Source organism: Vulpes vulpes, chromosome 12 (assembly GCF_048418805.1).
Source record: "Vulpes vulpes isolate BD-2025 chromosome 12, VulVul3, whole genome shotgun sequence".
Lineage (NCBI taxonomy): Eukaryota > Metazoa > Chordata > Mammalia > Carnivora > Canidae > Vulpes > Vulpes vulpes.
This window is the reverse complement of record NC_132791.1, coordinates 122,881,359-122,899,837: the sequence shown is the minus strand read 5'-3', so window position 1 is coordinate 122,899,837 and position 18,479 is coordinate 122,881,359.

The following is an 18,479-nucleotide window of genomic DNA, read 5'->3' as shown; positions in this document are numbered from 1 at the left end:
TCTCAAGCCAAGGACTGCCAACACTGGTGCTATCTACCAAGCCTGAGAGGCCACTCTTCAGGACAGCTGGCCCAACTCTGGCACTAGGGTGGGTATTGCTCTCATGGTTATATTTACCTGGGTTGTCACAAGGGCCTTTATCTCCCTGGCTTCCTGACAATATCCAGGGTGGTCCCTGGTGGGGGCATCATGGTTGGGGAGAGGATCTCACACTGGGATCCCATGGGCTGTTTCTGGAGTCTTGTATATCAGTCCATTACCCTTCCCAACAAAACTTCCTAAGTCAGAGACATTAAGTCACTTTCCCAAGTCTACACTGCTAGTGGATTTCAATCCAGATTTGCCTCCAGGGACCACTACTTACTTCTACTTATTGTGAGCACTAAATTAGGTAATAACCTGATAACACACATAAAGTGATTAATAAACAAAATGCCTGGTACATTTTAAGTGTTCCATAAGCACTAGCTTTTTTGTCATCCAATTTTTACAAAGGACTGAGACTTAAAGCAATTCCACGGTTTTCTCAAAGTTACTCATATCAGGCGAAGGTCAGAGCCAAGACTGCCATGTTGATAAGAAAATTAAATCCACAAAGGAAAGTATGACTACTTTATTGGCATTGCCTTGATGGCCTAGGATCCTGCACATTGGCCACACAAAATGTGAAAGAAGTTAGGTTTTAAAAGTTAAGATATTTCAAAGCCAAAAAGTTGACAACTCAAATTTACAAGACCATTTCTTAATCCAGCGCCTTAGACCACTCGGCCATGCTACCGCCTGGATAAGACCATTTCTTGTAAACTTGTAATTTTCATAAAAAGATGATGAATGTCCACGTCTATGATCTTCCACCTCTCCTAGGCTGGTCTGTCAAAGCTGAGGTCACGGCTTGCGACTTTTAGCTCTGCTCTGAAATTGGCTGGTCATTAATACCCTGTCATCCAGGAGATGGCGCCTGGGTCCAGTCCAGCTGTGAGCTTGCTCTCCTTAAAGATTTTCCAGAAAGACAGCTCTGAGCGCCACTGGTCATCATTTCCTCCCACTGGAGCTAATGATCACTGTCATCAGTTCTTCATATGTACATGGCCAGATGCTTTGAGCTTTTCATATATCATCTCAAGTTAATCCTCACAATAGCCCTCTGAGTTATTGAGATTGTTGGCTCCATTTTGCAGATGTGAACACTGAGACTCAGAGTGGCTGTCATCTGCCCAACAATCAAGCTGCAAAGCTACTGCACATATCACTCACTGCCTGCTGCCCATGTGTGCTCTATTGCCACTAAAGCCCATTTTTTTCTTGCACTATCCTCCTGGAGAGATGGTCCTTTACTCCAACATGTGCATAACAATTGTGAAAAAGTTATTTATTGGTGCAACCACTTTGGAGAACCATCTGTCAGTATCTACTAAAATTTTAAATTCACATACTTTAGGGGTACCCAGGTGGCTCAGTGGTTGGGCACCTGCCTTTGGCTTGGGTTGGGCATCAAGTTCCCTGCAGGGAGCCTGCTTCTCCCTCTGCCTGTGTCTCTGCCTCTCTGTGTATGTCTCTCATGAATGAATAAATAAAATCTTAAAAAAAAATGTTTTGCATACTCTGGCACACAGAGCAGTTCTACTTCCTCTGCTGTAGAAAAATACTGACAAAAGCACACAAGGAGCCATGTCCAAGGATTTTGGCTAAAACATCACGATGATGGAAATTTGATAACAACTTAAATGTTTACCAACTGCAGAATAGCCAAGAAAGAACACAGAAACCAGACAACTAAGGTGTGTACCCATTGTAGGAAATTCTAGGCAGTGGCAGAAAGGAATGAATGAACCCACTATGCTTACCTGGAAAGAGGGTCAAGACGTTGTGAAGGGAAGGAGTCTCCAAAATGATGCTTATGAGCACAGTTTCATGGATGGATGGATACTGAGCAATGCTAATGTTTTCTGTGCACACACTTATGTGAATGTGATATAGGAAAAGCTCTGAAAATGTATGAGCCAAACTGAAAATAATTACCACTTGAGTGAGGAAAGGTGACAAAATATAGGGGCTATCAATCGGATGGGATGTAGGAGTAGGAGTCTGGGGAAGTGGTTGCTGTACAACACAGCATATGCATCTGAGCTCCAGTGACTCACTTTGGGAAAAAACAACTCCGTAATCTCAGCCTTAAAGCAAGGGAGGGACTCTCCTGGGCACTTGGCCAGAGTCTACAAACACAACTCCTTCATGTTGCTTTGCAGAGCCGAATCCTGTGTATCTGGATTAAATATTGGTAATAGCTCTACCTCCCTTATCCTGATTCAGAGGAGACCCAGTCCCCAAGGAGCTGTGCAGGGTGGAATTTACCTCCCACGCCACACGCCAAGAGGTCTTTCGTGAGCCATCTCTGCAAAGATTCTTCTCTAACATATGTAAAATCCAAATGCATCCTCCTCAGCAAAATCAGATTTCTGTTAAACCCTTAATAAAAGTCTCCTCTGGCCATCTGGGTTTAGGAGGTGAATAGCAGGAATGTCACCTGTGGGACTTAATAAATCACTCATTAACTTTCTCCTGGCAGGTTACTCTGAGGGGGTGGGGGTGGGGGCATCTGGCATGCAAGATCTCTGTCCCCTGTGCCTGAGGCTGCTGCCCAGCCAGGCCCTCCACACCCAGGGCCGGGGCCCGCTAGGTCTGAAGGAGTCTAAGAGTGCCAGATCTAAAGGAAAGGACTGGCCTGAAGTGAAGTTTTGAGGGGGCAAAGTCATCCTTGGTCTGAGCTTGCCAAGTTCACTCAGGGCCTCCAGACTATTCTGCGCCATCCAGGACCCCGACCTCTTTGCCATGTCTCCCCTAGGAACATCCCAGGCACCTGCTTAGGATTCCTGTCTCTCCCCCCATGCAGCCCACCAAAGGGGCAAGATTGGAATACGATTATCTCCCGGGAGATGAGGAAGGAGTGATCTCACAGCCTAGGTCTCCTCATTGACGGAGTCTCCCTCATGAGGAGGGCTTCGGATGGCAGAGTGCACTACACATAATGAGGGTGGTGTCTTGTAACTCCCCCAAGCAGGGACCCTGCTCTGCTGGAGTGAGCCAGAGGTTTCTCTCTCCCCATCCACCACCCCCCGCCTCCCAGCAGAGAAGTGAATCTGATCAGAAGCACAAATGCACGGGACTGAGTTTCCAATCTGCATCCTGAAACTCTTCTGGTAGGAGCTCTGAGTCACTGCCACCCCACACTCTTCTAGACACCGCCCCCCACCCCCAACAAGGAGCAGAGCACCTAAGGATGGAGAGCTCAGTGAGACAGGCAGCCCCATGTCTCTAGAACACTGAAGGTGATCTTTTGTTCAGGGGAGAATGTTTTGGAGAGCCCATAGGCTACAGAGAGAGATCTCTCAGGTTTTCTTTCTCATTCTTCCTCAGTGCCACCAATCACTCAAGACACCAGGCCTGAGGCTAAGTGCTTTGCATATATTATATTATCTCATCTAATCTTCATGGCAATCCTTTGAGAACCCTTTTTATAGATGGAGAAGCTAGGACAGAGAGGCACCAAGCAACTTGCCCTTGGTCACATGGGTAAGTGATAGAATCAGGATTTGAAACTAGATCCATCCGACCTTGTAGGCCATGCTCTCGGCCAGCCACAGACTCCAGAGCAGGACTGCTGCGGGTACTGGAGTGTGAAATGAGTTCACACCCATGAAATAGTTAGAGCAGAGCCTAGAACGTAGTAAGCACTGTGAGTGTTTATAAATTAATAACAAGCCTTGTAGGACCACAGGAGAAGATGGCCTTGAGCATGTGTGTGGCCAGGATAAAGCTCACAAATGGAAGAGTCATGGGGCTAGACCAAAGAGCCTCCCACTCCCCCTGCCCCATTCAAACTCCCTAACCCCTTATGGTGAGGAGGAGGTGAGAGTCACCACCAGCATAATTCTCACCCCTGACATAGGAAGTTCCATCTATCTGTACCTTACTGTGCCTGGGCCTTGAAAGGGCAAGAGTGATCTCCTACAAGGGCTCCCAGGAATGGTCCAATCAGCCCCCTAAGTCCTGGACGTTAATACAGCTGGAGTTCGTTTGCATTGGGATTGCAGTACACTGCCTCATCCAGGAGATAAGTCTGCAGTATGCAAATTACTTGTGCCAGGATTCTCCGGGAATTACCAGACCACAGTGGAGGATATGCCTAATGGCTTAACCCTTTCCATCCAGCTCCCGACCGGAAACAGACACAGATGATCAATGCAGTTTCCCATGATGTGACAACCTGATAAGCAAAGGGTGACCAGCCAAGACAGGTCTGACGGGCACACAGTTCATCAGTGGATTTACGGGTTTGCCCTGACAAGTGGTTTGAAGCCCAAACTCTATCTTCCATACCTCTTGAAGGGGAATGTATTTCCTCCAGGGGATCTCTGGGGCTCACCAACGGTGGGAGGCCTCCTACAATGGGCCCTAGGAGCTCTGAGTCATTCATTCTGACTGACGAGGTGGTGGGGGTTTCTCAGTTAAGGTGGTATTTGAACTGGGGATTGGAGGCGAGTCAACAGGAGAGAAAGGGCATGTCAGGGGCACAGAAGCAGAAAGGTCTACAGTTTATTTTAATAACAGTAAGTGATTGAAGTGAAGTGGACTAGGAAGCAAACAAAAGTGAAGTGTATTTTTTGTTGCGGAAATCACAGTAACTAAGTTAGGAATATTTAACGAAATCACACATTCAAACAAAAGACAACAAACAAACAATTATCCAAATTCCCTAGACAGATTTCCTTCTAGACGGCCTGTGGACATTGGGGGTGTCAAAGAAAAGGCATAAGAACAAATTCCAGCTCATAATTGGTATTTGCATAGCTGAGCTCCCAGTTCCAGCTGGAGCAGACAAGCCCCAGGAGGACCAACAGCGTGGCCACCTGTGGTTTAGACAGCCAGGTGAGAGGTAAGGAAGGGCTCCTTCGGAGAAGGTTAGTCTCCTCATGTAAGTGGCAGCTTGAGACATCAGCTTTTCTTATGGCTTTATGAGAAGGAGTCATGGAATCTTAGGGCAGGTGGCCAGGCAGAGAGCACCTGATCCATGCCTCTATCTCCATCCCTCTATCTCCATGTAATAAAATGGAAACACATAGCTGATGCCTTCAGATGTGTCTTGTGATAGTGATGCTCACAGCCCAGCCCTGCTCTGATGCTCAGAGATCTTAATGATTCCATTCACCCTATGGTGACAATGTCTCACTGCCTTTATTTTTTAAAAATTATTTATTTATTCATGAGAGACACAGAGAGAGGCAGAGATATAGGCAGAGGGAGAAGCAGGCTCCCTGTGGGGAGCCTTATGCGAGACTCGATCCCAGGATCCTGGGATCACACCCTGAGCCCAAGGCAGATGCTCAACCTCTGAGCAACCCAGGTATTCCTCTCCATGCCTTTATAACCAAAAGCTTTTTCTTTATAGAGTCAACCTGGAGCTCTGGAGAGGAACTGTGAGCATCCAAGTCTTTAGATGATAGAAAATGGACCACTTTCTCCACATATGCTTCCTACATTTGCCCTCACTTATCACTTGACATGCTACACTGGATTCTTCCAATTCTCCTTCCACTTAATCTATGAAGAAAAGCTTATCATAATAGTTCAGGACCAGGCTTTGGAGCAAGACAGAAACCAAGCTCTGTTTCTACTCACTAACCACTGTGCTCTGGGGAAAGTCACTTAATTCCTGTAGACTCCGTTTCATCAGTGTGAAATGCAGATAACAGCATCATTTTCCCTTAAGATTGTTGTGGAGATGAAAGGAGAATGTAGAAGCTAACTCTGTTCATAAATAATGCAGTATAAATATAAAATAGTATAGTATTATTTCTACTTACAAAGGAACACCACTACTGAGCAAACAGCACAAGGAGCTGAAGTAGCTATACTAACATCAAAATAACAAACAGTAGGACCAGAGACAGAGAGAGATTTTATAAAGATAAAAGAATCTGTCTATAAAGAAGGCATGACAACCATAAATGTGTATGTATCTAATAACAGAAATTCAAAACACATGAATCAAAAAGTCAACAGAACTAAATAAAGAAATAAACTCCCAATCATAGAGATATTAAGACCCTTCTTTCAGCAATTGACAGCATAACTAGACAAAAATAATCAGTAAATACATAGAAGACCTAAACAACACTACCAACCACCTTAAGCAAATTAACATGTATAGAATACTACATCCAACAATTTTAGAATTTGATTTTTTTTTTCAGGAGAACGTGGTATGTTCACCAAGAAAGACCAAATGTTGGTCCATAAAACAAGTCTCAATACATTTGAAAATATTGCAATCTTATAGAATATATTGCCTCACAAGAGAATTAAATTACAGACCAGTAATATTATGCTATCTAGAAAATGCCAAAAATAGATGGAAAGCAAATGAAACATATCCAAATACTTATCAATCCAAGAAGAAATCACAAGGAAAATTAGAAAATATCCCTAATTTAATTGTAATGAAAATACAATATATAAAAATTTGCAGAGCATGACTAAGGTAGTGTTAAAGGGAAATTTATAGATTTAAATATGTATATTTTAAAAAGTGTTAAGGGCAGCCCTGGTGGCTCAGCGGTTTAGTGCCACCTTCAGCCGGGGGCCTGATCCTGGAGACCCGGGATCAAGTCTCATGTTGGGCTCCCTGCATGGAGCCTGCTTCTCCCTCTGCCTGTGTCTCTGCCTCTCTCTCTCTCTCTCTCTCTCTCTCTGGGTGTGTGTGTCTCATGAATAAATAAATAAAATCTTTAAAAAAATGTGTTAAAAGAAAACTCAATGACATTAGTATGCATCTTTAAAATATAGATCAAGGGATCCCTGGGTGGCTCAGTGGTTTAGTGCCTGCCTTCTGCCCAGGGTGTGATCCTGGGGACCCAGGATTGAGTCCCACGTCAGGCTCCCTTCATGGAGCCTGCTTATCCCTCTGCCTGTGTCTCTGCCTGTCTCTCTCTCTCTCTCATGAATAAATAAAATTTTTAAAAAATATATATAGATCAAATATAATTCTCAACCAGGAGTGATTTCATTCCCCAGGGGATATTTGGCAACATCTAGAGACGATTTTGGTGTCACAGCTGGGTGAGGGAGAGCTATTAGCATCTAAAAGATAGAGGGCAGGTTTGGCCTTAACCATCCTGCAAAACATCAAATAATGAAGAATTAATTATCCAGTCAAAAATGTCAATAGTGCCAGGGTTGAGAAGCTTTAATTAAATATGGCATCAAAAACATTCCCACAAAGAAAGCTATAGGCCCATATAATTTCACTGGCAAATTGTATCAAACATTTCAGGAAACAACAAACACCAATCTTCACAACCTATTATAGAGTATGGAAAGAAAACACTTCCCCAGTTCATGTTGTGAGGCTAGCATAATCTGATATCAAAACCTGATAAAGACAGTACATGAAAATTACAGGCTAATAGCCCTCATAAATATAGATGAAATCTGTCACCAAAAAAGTTACATTGTGGCCTAGTGAGGTTTATTCCAAGAATACAAGGTTAATTTGAATTTCAAAGAAACCTATCCATGTAATTCACCATACTAATAGAATGAAGGAGAAAGACGGCATGGTTTTCTCAGTGAATCGAGAAACGTCATATGACAAACTTGGCATTACTGTGTTTTTTCTTTTAATCAGAAAATTAGAAAGAAAAGGGAATTTCCTCAATCTTACAATCTTACAAAGGGCATCCATTAAAAACCTACAACTAATATCATACATAATAGTAAATATTGAATGGTTTCTCTCTAAGATAGGGAATAAGGTAAGTATGTTGCCTCTCACCACTTCTATTCAGCATTTACTAGAGGTCCTAACCAATGCAATAAAACAAAATAAAGAAATAATCCAAAAAGCCTGGAAAGAAAGAAGTAAAAACTTTGTTCAGACATGAATATTTATATACAAGATCCTAAGAAACCTATAAAAAAATAGCTATTATAACCAATAAATAAGTTTAGTAAGACTATATTAATTGTATTTGTATATATTAGCAATTAGAGAATGAAATTTTAAAATACAATTTATTTTACAATGACGTAAAAAACATGAAAATCTTAGGAATAAATTTTAAAAACATGAATAGAACTTGTACACTAAAAACTACAAACCCTTGTTGAGAAAAATTTTAAGAGATCTAGCTGTTGAAGATATAGATCATGTGCATGGATTGAAATAAACAATGTTTTAAGAGGCTAATTATCTGCAAATGGATCTACAAATTTAGTGCAATCCCAATCATAATCTCATCAGGCTTTTTTTTTTCCTTTGGTAGGAATTGACGAGCTGATTCTAAAATTTACATGGAAATGAAAAGGACCTAAAATATTCAAAGCAATTCTGAAAAAAGGAGAACAAAGTTGGAGGACTTAAATATTTGATTTCAAATTTCACTACAGAGCTACATGAATTAAGAATCGATAAATGTATCAATAGGTCAGAAAAGAAAGTCTAGAAATAGAACCATACATATGTACTAATTTAATTTCAACAGAAACATCAGACAAATCCAATGGAGAAAGGGAAGGCTTTTCGTTTTTTTTTTTTAACTTTTTATTTAAATTCAATTTAGTTAACATATAGTGTATTATTAGTTTCAGAGGTAGAATTTAGTGATTCATCAGTTCATATAACACCAGTACTCATCCCATCACATGCTGTCCCCAATGCCCATCCCCCAGTTACCCCCATCCCCTCACCACCCTCCCCTCCAGCAACCCTCTGTTTATTTCCTAGAGTTGAGTCTCTTATGGTTTGTCTCCTCTGTTTTCATCTTATTTTATTTTTCCATCCCTTCCCCTATGTTCATTGTTATATTATTCTTATATTCTACATATGAGTGGGATCATATGGTATTTTGTCTTCCTCTGACTGACTTATTTTGCTTAACACTTTGTAGTTCCATCCACGTCATTGCAAATTGCAAGATTTCATTTTTTCTGATGGCTGAGTAATATTCCCTTGTACACATATACCACATCTTTATCCATTCATCTGTTGTTGGACATCTGGCTCCTTCCATATTTTGGCTATTGTAAACATTGCTGCTAAAAACATTGAGGTACATGTGCCCCTTCAAATCACTATTTTTGTATGAGAAAGGAAAGGGTTTTCAACAGATGGTATTAGAAACCTGAACTGTACGTGTAGGGGAAAAAAACCCTTGACTCCTATCTCATACCCCACCAAAAAATGGATCTCAGATTTTGATGTAAAACATAAAACTACCAAGCTTCTAGAAGAAAATAGGATAATATTTTCACAACTTTGGTGGGGAGGGTTAGGCAAAGATTTCTTAGATAAGATACAAAAATAATACCGATGAAAGAAAATACTGCATCAAATTTAAGAGCTTATTCTCCTCAAAGATACTATTAGAAAGATGAATACAGAAGCTGTAGCCCAGAGAAAATATTCCACAAAACATATATCCGGCAAAGGAATTGTATTCAGAATACATAAAGATCCTAAAACTCAATAAGAAGACAAATTATCTTTTTAAAAAATGGGCAAAAGATTTGAACAGACATTTCACGAAGAAAGATAAATGGACAATAAATAAGGGCTCCTGGGTGGCTCAGTTAAGCATCTGTCTTCAGCTCAAGTCATCATCCCAGGGTCCTGGGATTGAGCCCCATGTCAGACTCCTTGCTCAGCAGGGAATCTGCTTCTCTCTCTGCCCCTCCTCCTACTTGTGTTCATGCTCTCTCTCTCTCTCTCAAATAAATAAAATAAAATTTAAAAAGAACAACAAATATGTATAAGACAGTGTCAAACATCATTAGTCATCAAAGAAATGCAAATTAAGACCAAAGTGAAATACACCAAATATTAGCAAGGGTGTGGAATAAAATGGTACAGCCACTTTGGAAAAAGATCTGTCAACTTTCTTATGAAACCAGATATATACATACTGCATGATACAGTAATTTCATTCTTGGGTACTTACCCAAAATCAATAAAAGCATATGTGTACACATACAGACATACACAAAGTAAACTAACTTGTACAAGAATGTTTTTTTTTTTAAAGATTTTATTTTATTTATTCTTGAGAGATAGAAGGAGAGACAGAGCCAGAGACACAGGCAGAGACAGAGCCAGAGACACAGGCAGAGGGAGAAGCAGGCCCCATGCACCGGGAGCCCGACGTGGGATTCGATCCCGGGTCTCCAGGATCGCGCCCTGGGCCAAAGGCAGGCGCCAAACCGCTGCGCCACCCAGGGATCCCTACAAGAGTGTTTTTAACAACTGTACTCATAATAGCCAAAGACTGGAAAGAGCCCAGTTGTTGATCAATAGGAAAATGGATAAGCAAAATGTGGTATGTTCTGGCAAAGGAATACTACTCAGCAATTCAAAGAAACAAACGATATGTGCAACAATGTGAATAAATATAAAAACATCTGCTGAGTGATAGGAGAGTGACACAGGGAGTATATATGGTATGATCCCATTCACGTTCATTCTACAACAGGCAATGATAATCTATGATGAAAAATAATTGGTGGTTGCCTCCAAGGAGGTGGCAGTGGAGACTGGGTAGGAGCATGAGGGAATTTGGCAGTGATAGCAATATTTTATATCTTGATAGCAATTCAAATTATACAGGTGTGCTCATTGAATTTATATGTTTCATTGTATATAAATTTGACCTCACAATAAAAAACAAGAACCCTAATCTAATATCAGTTTAATACATGCATCCTAAGGCATTTAGAGGTGAGTATACTGATATCCACAACTCACTCTAAAATGCATCTAAATATAAAATAGATTAATGGAAAAATAGATGGTTTAGATCAGTTTATGACAAACTAGAGATAGATGTACATTGGAGTTCTATGTGGTGAGTATACGGGTGTTTGCTGTATAGTTTTTTAAATTTTTGCACATGTTTGAAAATATTCATGATAAAATGATGGGTAGGGAAAAAAGTAACATTGATATGAAATATCAGAAACTGTCTCTGTCAAAACCCTGGATAATTCAGGGGTAGGTCTACCTATCCCTGCTGTTCGTCAGCTCACCAGCCCATCTGTGCCCTGGATGGATTATGGGACACACAGCTTTCGATAAATCCATGTCATTGCACTGAACTTTCCCAGAAGAATATAGTGTTTCTGGTAAGTCTGTGTGTACATTCTAATTTTAATAACTCAGATCACCAGTATGATAAGGGTCATGACAACTACATCATTTAAGTATATGAAAGATACTCTTATGTCAGACCTAAAACTGGTGACAAATGACTGCTGTGAACAGTCAATAATAACAAGGTAAATTATTTTGTAGCCAGGAGATTCCATTTTCACATCAGCTGTAAGAAAGCTCATGTGCCTTTAAATTTTGTTTGTGAAGGGTTTCTAGCATACCTGTGAGCTGTTTTTAAACATTAAGTATAAGATGCAAGATCTTCTCACCTTCTACTTAGGAGTAACTAACATGGAAGACTTACGATAGAAATGTCAGACGTCACAAGACGCACTTCAATGATGTTATTACATATGTTATATTCATTCAAACCCAGTTTTGTCTGCTCTAAACTGCTCTTCTTTTCATTATGTACCACTACCTCAGATGCGGTCACACGGGCTTTTGATGTGTGAAAGAGCCTCTTACTCCATTTCAAAAGTGCATCTAATCAGAACTTGCACGTGGAATAGCATAGCAGAGGAAGTTGTCCCTGTGAGGAGCGGCTGGCGGATCAGCTCAAAGCCCCTTCAGCATCATGAGAATTTTCTCTCTGCCTCCTTTGTCTTCAAGCTCATAAATCAAAATCACTGGTCCCAGAGACCAAGAGGGCCAAGTGCTGCAACTCCAAAAAATCTTTATCCTGACTTACTTCCCTAGGCAGAAAGACAAATACAGGTCTACAGTAGCATAGGCATCATTAATGCGTCTTTACCCCAAAGCCCTTGCACTCTTTATCAGCTTGAGCAAAAAGGATTATGCTTTAACTGTTTAGTAAGATGACACATAGATTTCTGTTTAAAAGGGGGAACGTGGAAGTGTAAGTTCAAGATGGGCTAGAGGTTGAATTGATCGGCAGGCCCAATGATTTAGTCAATCAGTGACTATATAAGAAGCCTCCATAAAACCCCAAATGGTGGGGGGGTTGCCTGGGTAGTTCAGTTGGTTAAGTGTCTGCCTTCGGTTCAGGATCTTGGGGTCCTGGGATTGAGTCCCACATCAGGCTCCCTGCTCAGCGGGGAGCCTGCTTCTCCCTCTCTTTCCCCACTTGTATTCTTTCTCTCTCTCTCTCTTTCAAATGAATTAATGAATTAAAAAAAAAAAAACCTCAAAGGGTGGGGTTCAGAGAGCTTCTGGGTTTGTGAACATTTGGAGGTTTGGGGAGAGGAGTGCACTGGGAGAGAACATGGAAGGACACCTCCCTTTCCCTATCCTTTGCCCTGTGCACCTCTCCAACCTGCTGTAAAGTAAAATACTCTGAGTTCCAGGCCACAGCCAGTGGGTCAGAAGCACAAGTGACAACCCAAAGTGATGATTGACACCTGAAGCCGTGGGGAGCCATGTGTTGGGACTGAGCCCTTACTCTGTGGGATCCAAGCTATCTCCAGTAGATAGTGTCAGACTGGACTAACAGAATTGAGCTCACTAAAGCGTGTGTTGGTTGGGTGAATAATATATAAAAAGGAATGCAAAAAAGCAGCATAAGGAACATAAGCTACCATCATTGAGTCCTGCTTGCACGGAGTGCTTTGCAGCCACAACCTACTAGCCCTCAGAATTCCTCACCTAAGAAATGGGCAAAAGATACTCCCTTTGAAGGAGAGAGAAAAAAAATCCCAGCCCACAGGTGGCATCGCAAGCTCAGAATCTTAACAGCAATTTTGAAAATCAAGGCACCTACGAAATAGCCACTGTCTCTGCAGACACACCCATTGGCTATGGGTCAGTTGAAGGACAAAGCTTCATAGAGACCACAAAAATCCAAAAAGATAAGAATTCTGGCTACAATCTGGGAAATATATTTAGTTATGTAAATCTACATCCATTCATTTATCTATATTATATATACATGGCACGTCCAAAATAGTATGACCTCATTTAGTAGCAAAAGCCACAGGGTTTGGATATCAGCGCACAAATAATCAGCACCGTGAGTCTACTTGAGAGCATATGTCTGAGGGAGAACATCACTAACCATGGAGATTCTAGATCTCAAAGTCAAGGAGGAACCAGCAGGCTGGCCTCAAGTGGCGCCTTCCTCTCTGCACATCCATTCTGGATTCAGGGCTGACTGGGCGTCCTGGAGCGCACGTCTGAAATGTTTGTGTTCACCTCTCCCCAACTGCGCCCTAGGGAATGGATTGTCCCATACGAAGACCTCAGCGACCACATGAGTTACTGCAGTCTAAGGCCATCCAGGTGGGGATAGTCCAACCATCCAGTCAACCTCATCTTCATTTGCCTTTGTGGCCCAGCTGTAGGCAGCAAACACTTGCCTGATGAATTGAGGTGAACATGTAAACGTGGACAAGTCACTTAACCCCTTTAAGGGTTTCTTCCCCCTGTAAACAGGAATTAAATTAAACATTCGGGGTTGTTTTGTTTTGTTTTGCTTTTTCTGAGGGTTAAATGAGATAGTAACAGCTTTATTAGTTAATGTGAGGTACGGACAGCACCTGAGTTTCTGTTTACCGCTCTGCTCTTTTCACTATATTAGTACCTTCCATTTGCTCTACTAACCCTGGATTTCTTGTAATAAGGGCCATGCCTGACTTTTTTAATTCCCGGACAAAGTAGCACAATACTCGCACATAAATGTTATTTATTGCATGTGACAAATGAAGCAAAGATCAGTCTCACTCACTAGAAATTAGTGACAACCCCTCTGGAGCCCTCCTGAGTCACTGCAGACACCATCTTGCTTCACTGAAACAAGTAGAATTCTAAAACAGCAAATAAGGACGTTGGTCATACCTGAGTTCTACAATATCATTGGGATAAGCAGATTTTTGAGTCTTGCATGGTTCATTCTGTACAGCTGGGTTTGGCTTGACGGTCATGGCGCACTGACCAGGGAGGGTCCTGAGGTGGCCACAGCGAAGGCTTACCTGTGGGATTCTACTATAGCTCCCGTCCCCATTATCTTTTCAGCTGGTATAACTTGCTCCATATTTGAATACATCAATCCATGACTGAGGTTTAAAAGTACACAGGCAAGACTAGGGGAGAAGACTCCCAACATCCTGTTCTTTCCTTTATGTTTTCTTCTTGGATTTGCTTAGGGGTCTACACATGGTCAAAGAAAAGTCTCATGCTGGCAGATAATTGACATTTAAAACAGTTTAGCTTCTATCTCTCAACCGAGTCTATCCACTCTAGAGGCCTGCTGTAGTGACTGCTAAGACCTTCGGGTTTTCCCTCTCTAATAAAGAACCTCTGCAGGACTATCACACTGCCCTGTTAGGTAGGAACCTGACTCTGATGAAATAGAACAGCATTGATTCTATGTGTCACACAAGTTGCATCTGAAATCTGTTTTTCAGCATTCAGACACAAGAATAATCCCAAAACCACTGGAGGGAGAAGGATAGATGAGCAGTGGTTCTCAGCTTTGGCTGCCTGTTGGAACCATCTGGCAAGCTTTAAAAATTGATGTCTGGTTCCCACTTTGAGCAATTCTGTTTCAGTTGGTCTCAGTCTCAGTCTGACACAGGGATTTTTAAAACCCCTCTTGTAATTCTAATGTACAGTCTAGGCTGAGCACTGCTATTACAGTTTCTTACCTAAGTGAACTGGGTAAAAGAAGTTGGTGCCTTGACCTTATGAAAAATGTGCTTTCTTTTAGGATTTTTCCCAGATGAGTTGACACAGTCAGGTTAATACAGTGTCACTTGAGGACCAGGTTAGATAAGAAAACCTTTTGTGAGGACTTGATTTAGTTTTAAGGGAGCATGTAATGACCATCTATCCCATGCTACTAGCACACCTCCTTTCAAATGAGAAACATCATTTTGATATTTCCAGACTAGTACTGACTTAGAACAGTAGTGGCAAGGTTCTTCAGGCCAGAGCCAGCTTTCCTTGAGAGGTCCCCATGGGAGCTTTAAGTGACAGCTCCAGCAAGCAAGAATCTTTCATTCAAGCTCTAAAGTGGGACGTATGTATCTTAGGGATCACATGAGACAATCCACTGGGACACAGAAAGAAACTACTAATTTGGAGCACCTGGGTGGCTCAGTGGTTGAGCACCTGCCTTTGGCTCAGGTCATGATCCCGGGGTCCTGGGATCGAGTCCTGCATTGGGCTCTCCAGAGAGAACCTGCTTCTCCCTCTGCCTATGTCTCTGCCCCCTCTCTGTGTGTCTCATGAATAAATAAAATAAAATCTTTTTAAAGACCCCAATTTATGAGGAAAAAAGAAACTAAATCTACTTGTATTAAATATGTGGACTAGGGGGACAAAATGACCCAGCTTTCTCTAGATGGAAGATTTTTGGGAACTCTTGATCTTCAGTGCTCAATCATAGATGAACTGTCACCCCAGCATGGACTAATGCTGGCTGGCACTCAAACTTAGTTGTGTGACCCATGGGTCTGAGAGTGTTCCAAGAGACAAGAGCAATCTCTGAGTGGGAGAAAGTGTGATGGTGGGGCCTTGCTAAGTACATTCACTTCCATCTATTGCAATGTAGTAAGTTTTACAGGATGGTAATCCAGTGTGATTAATGTTATAGACACAGCACCTTTCAATGATACAGTCTTCTTAACGGTGTGAGACTCTAGCACCACAAAGACAATCACCAATTATCTCATGGCCAAAGACTCCAAAGAACTGTCAAACCAAAAACCAAATTATGTATATTTTTTAAAATATAATCATACTAAATTTGCTATTCTTTTTTCGTTGAGTTGACTGTCCAAAATATGCTACCTGCAGACTTTAAAAAAAAAAATAACGCACACAATTCACATTTAATCGGCCCATCAAGGCAAAGATGACATTTTAATGATGTTTTTAGAAACTCATGTAATGGGGAAAACATTTAGGAAGTGAGAGTTTAGTAAATATTTAGGAATATAGCCATCATTATGTGATATTGTGGCTAACAATTACAATATAGATGTGTGGCACTTGTGAAAACTCTATCTTCATACTTTTTTTTTTAAATAGAAGCAGAATGTTTGAGCTTGCTTAAGAATTTACCTGGTAAAGATTTTGAGTGGTTTTTAACTCAGTGTGTTAAAAATATGAAAAGGCAGCATCTTCAATGAGCTTTTCAGTCTAGTTGATGTGAGCTAAAATGGCAATTTACTAGCCAGATTTAAAAATAAAATCTTTGCAAAACCAATGGAAGGAGTTATGAAATTATTTTTGTAATTCGTTTAGCACAGCCAATGGTATACTATTTTTATTTGGATCTCAGTATCTTTGCATGGTACTTTTTTCAGTTATGACATACACTCAAACAAAATACTTTTGTCAATTGGACTTAGACCCAGATCTTCAAATTGGAGTATCACAAAGACTTTAAAAATCAATTAGGCATATTCAATAATATTTCTCCTTCTAAATATTATTTATAGTTAATGAAGTTAAAAGAACTTTTATACCATTAATAAATGAGAATAATTAAAATATTTTCTATTTTACATTTACTTCTTTTAAATTTCTATTGTGACTGTTTTATAATGAATATTCATAGAGTAGTTCAGGGATATAATTTATAAATAACTAAATAAACATGTAGAGTGATGGGCACGCATACCAAAATAGATCACTGATCTAGAAAATTCCTTCAAAGCAGAAATCTATAATAATTCGTGATGCCTGCCTAGCCCAGAGTTGCCACTCAATGACAGATTCAATGACTAAATGAACCCCTTCATCAATGGTGTCATGTATTTTAGGATTGCCTTTTTTAAGGCTAAATAAAATCCACTGACTGTATGTGTATACCACATTTTCTTTCTCCATTGAGGACATTATGCCAAGTGAAATGAGCTAGTTACAGACGGACAAATACTGCATGATTCCACATATATGAGTTTTTTTCTAAAATAGTCAAGCTCATAGAAGCAAAGAATAGAATGGTGGTTGCCAAGGGCTAGGTGGAGGGGGAAAGAAGGTTGCTAATCAGTGGGTATAACATTTCAGTTATGCAAGATGAGTAAGTTCTAGAGATCTGATGTGTAACATTGTGCCTATAGATAACAATACTGTATGGTATACTTGGAAGTATGTTGAGTGTTCTTAACAAAATTAATTAAAAATTTTAAAGCCCTTCCACAGAAGCCATACCTGTACATGGAAGAACTAATACATAGATTAAGAATACCAGCTTATGGAAGTTTCTATCCAAGCATTCATGAGTGGGGGAGCATTAGAGAGGCATCTGTGTCTATGAGTCTAAGAAAGGTGGCTTCACTATAATCAACTGCATCATCCATCTCAGTATTCCTTTAACGGAACATAATTGAATTCAATGAGGAATTACTGAGTGCCTCATATCTGACTCGCAAAGTAAGTTACTGCAAAATACGTTATGATTCCTGATTTCAAGAAATTTGTGTTAAAAAAATAGGAAAGAAATTCATGTTTAGCTTTAGAATGTGTCTCCTACTTCCACTTAGAGATGGGTGCAGATGAAGGATCAGAGAATGTGAGCTTCTTGGCAAGGTTATTATTTTGTAGATGCCTAGCTTCTTTTTCTTACCCTGCACTCATCTCCTTGCTGCCTCTTTCATGCTAGAAATGGGCAGCTTCACGGATCACAATCTAGAGAGCACCCACCACGACCAAGCTAGCCACATTTTCCACATTGCAGATCAAGTGGCTCATACTTCCATCATGAAAGCTGGTGAGAAATGCAAAATGCATTTTTAAAAGATCTTCCTCTACCATTGAGCCTTGGCAATACCAGAGGGGAAGAAAAACCTCAAGTACCTTTCCTTCCACATCTTTTTTCTGGGTTATGATCTACATAGAGAATAAGAAAAAAGACAACAGTGGTGATAATCTAAAGGGAGCCAAATAGTTGGATGTACTATTGTCCCCCAAAATCTGGAAACAAGATATATGACAGAATAAAGTGGACTATTAAAAAAAAGTTACCCCAGTGGAGATTAACAGTGAAAACAGTGAACTCAGAAGTTGTAGTAACTCAGACAATCACAGGAAAAGGAGACCTCTCCAACCTGTTACTCATTCCAAGGACTCATGTCAGAGGGGACTGGCAGGCTTCTTGAATTTCCATTTCATTGTGATGTCTGGCCCTGAGAGACAGGTTTCCTTTGGGCATAGCACTCTTCATTGTGTCACATGCCCCTAGGTTCTGACAGATGGAAACACCAGTGGTCAAACTTACCTCTGGACACCCAGCATCATGAGAATTTACCCACATAACATGAATAACAAGAAGAGCAATTGGGTTAAAATTTTTCCTTCATTGCCTCAGATTCCT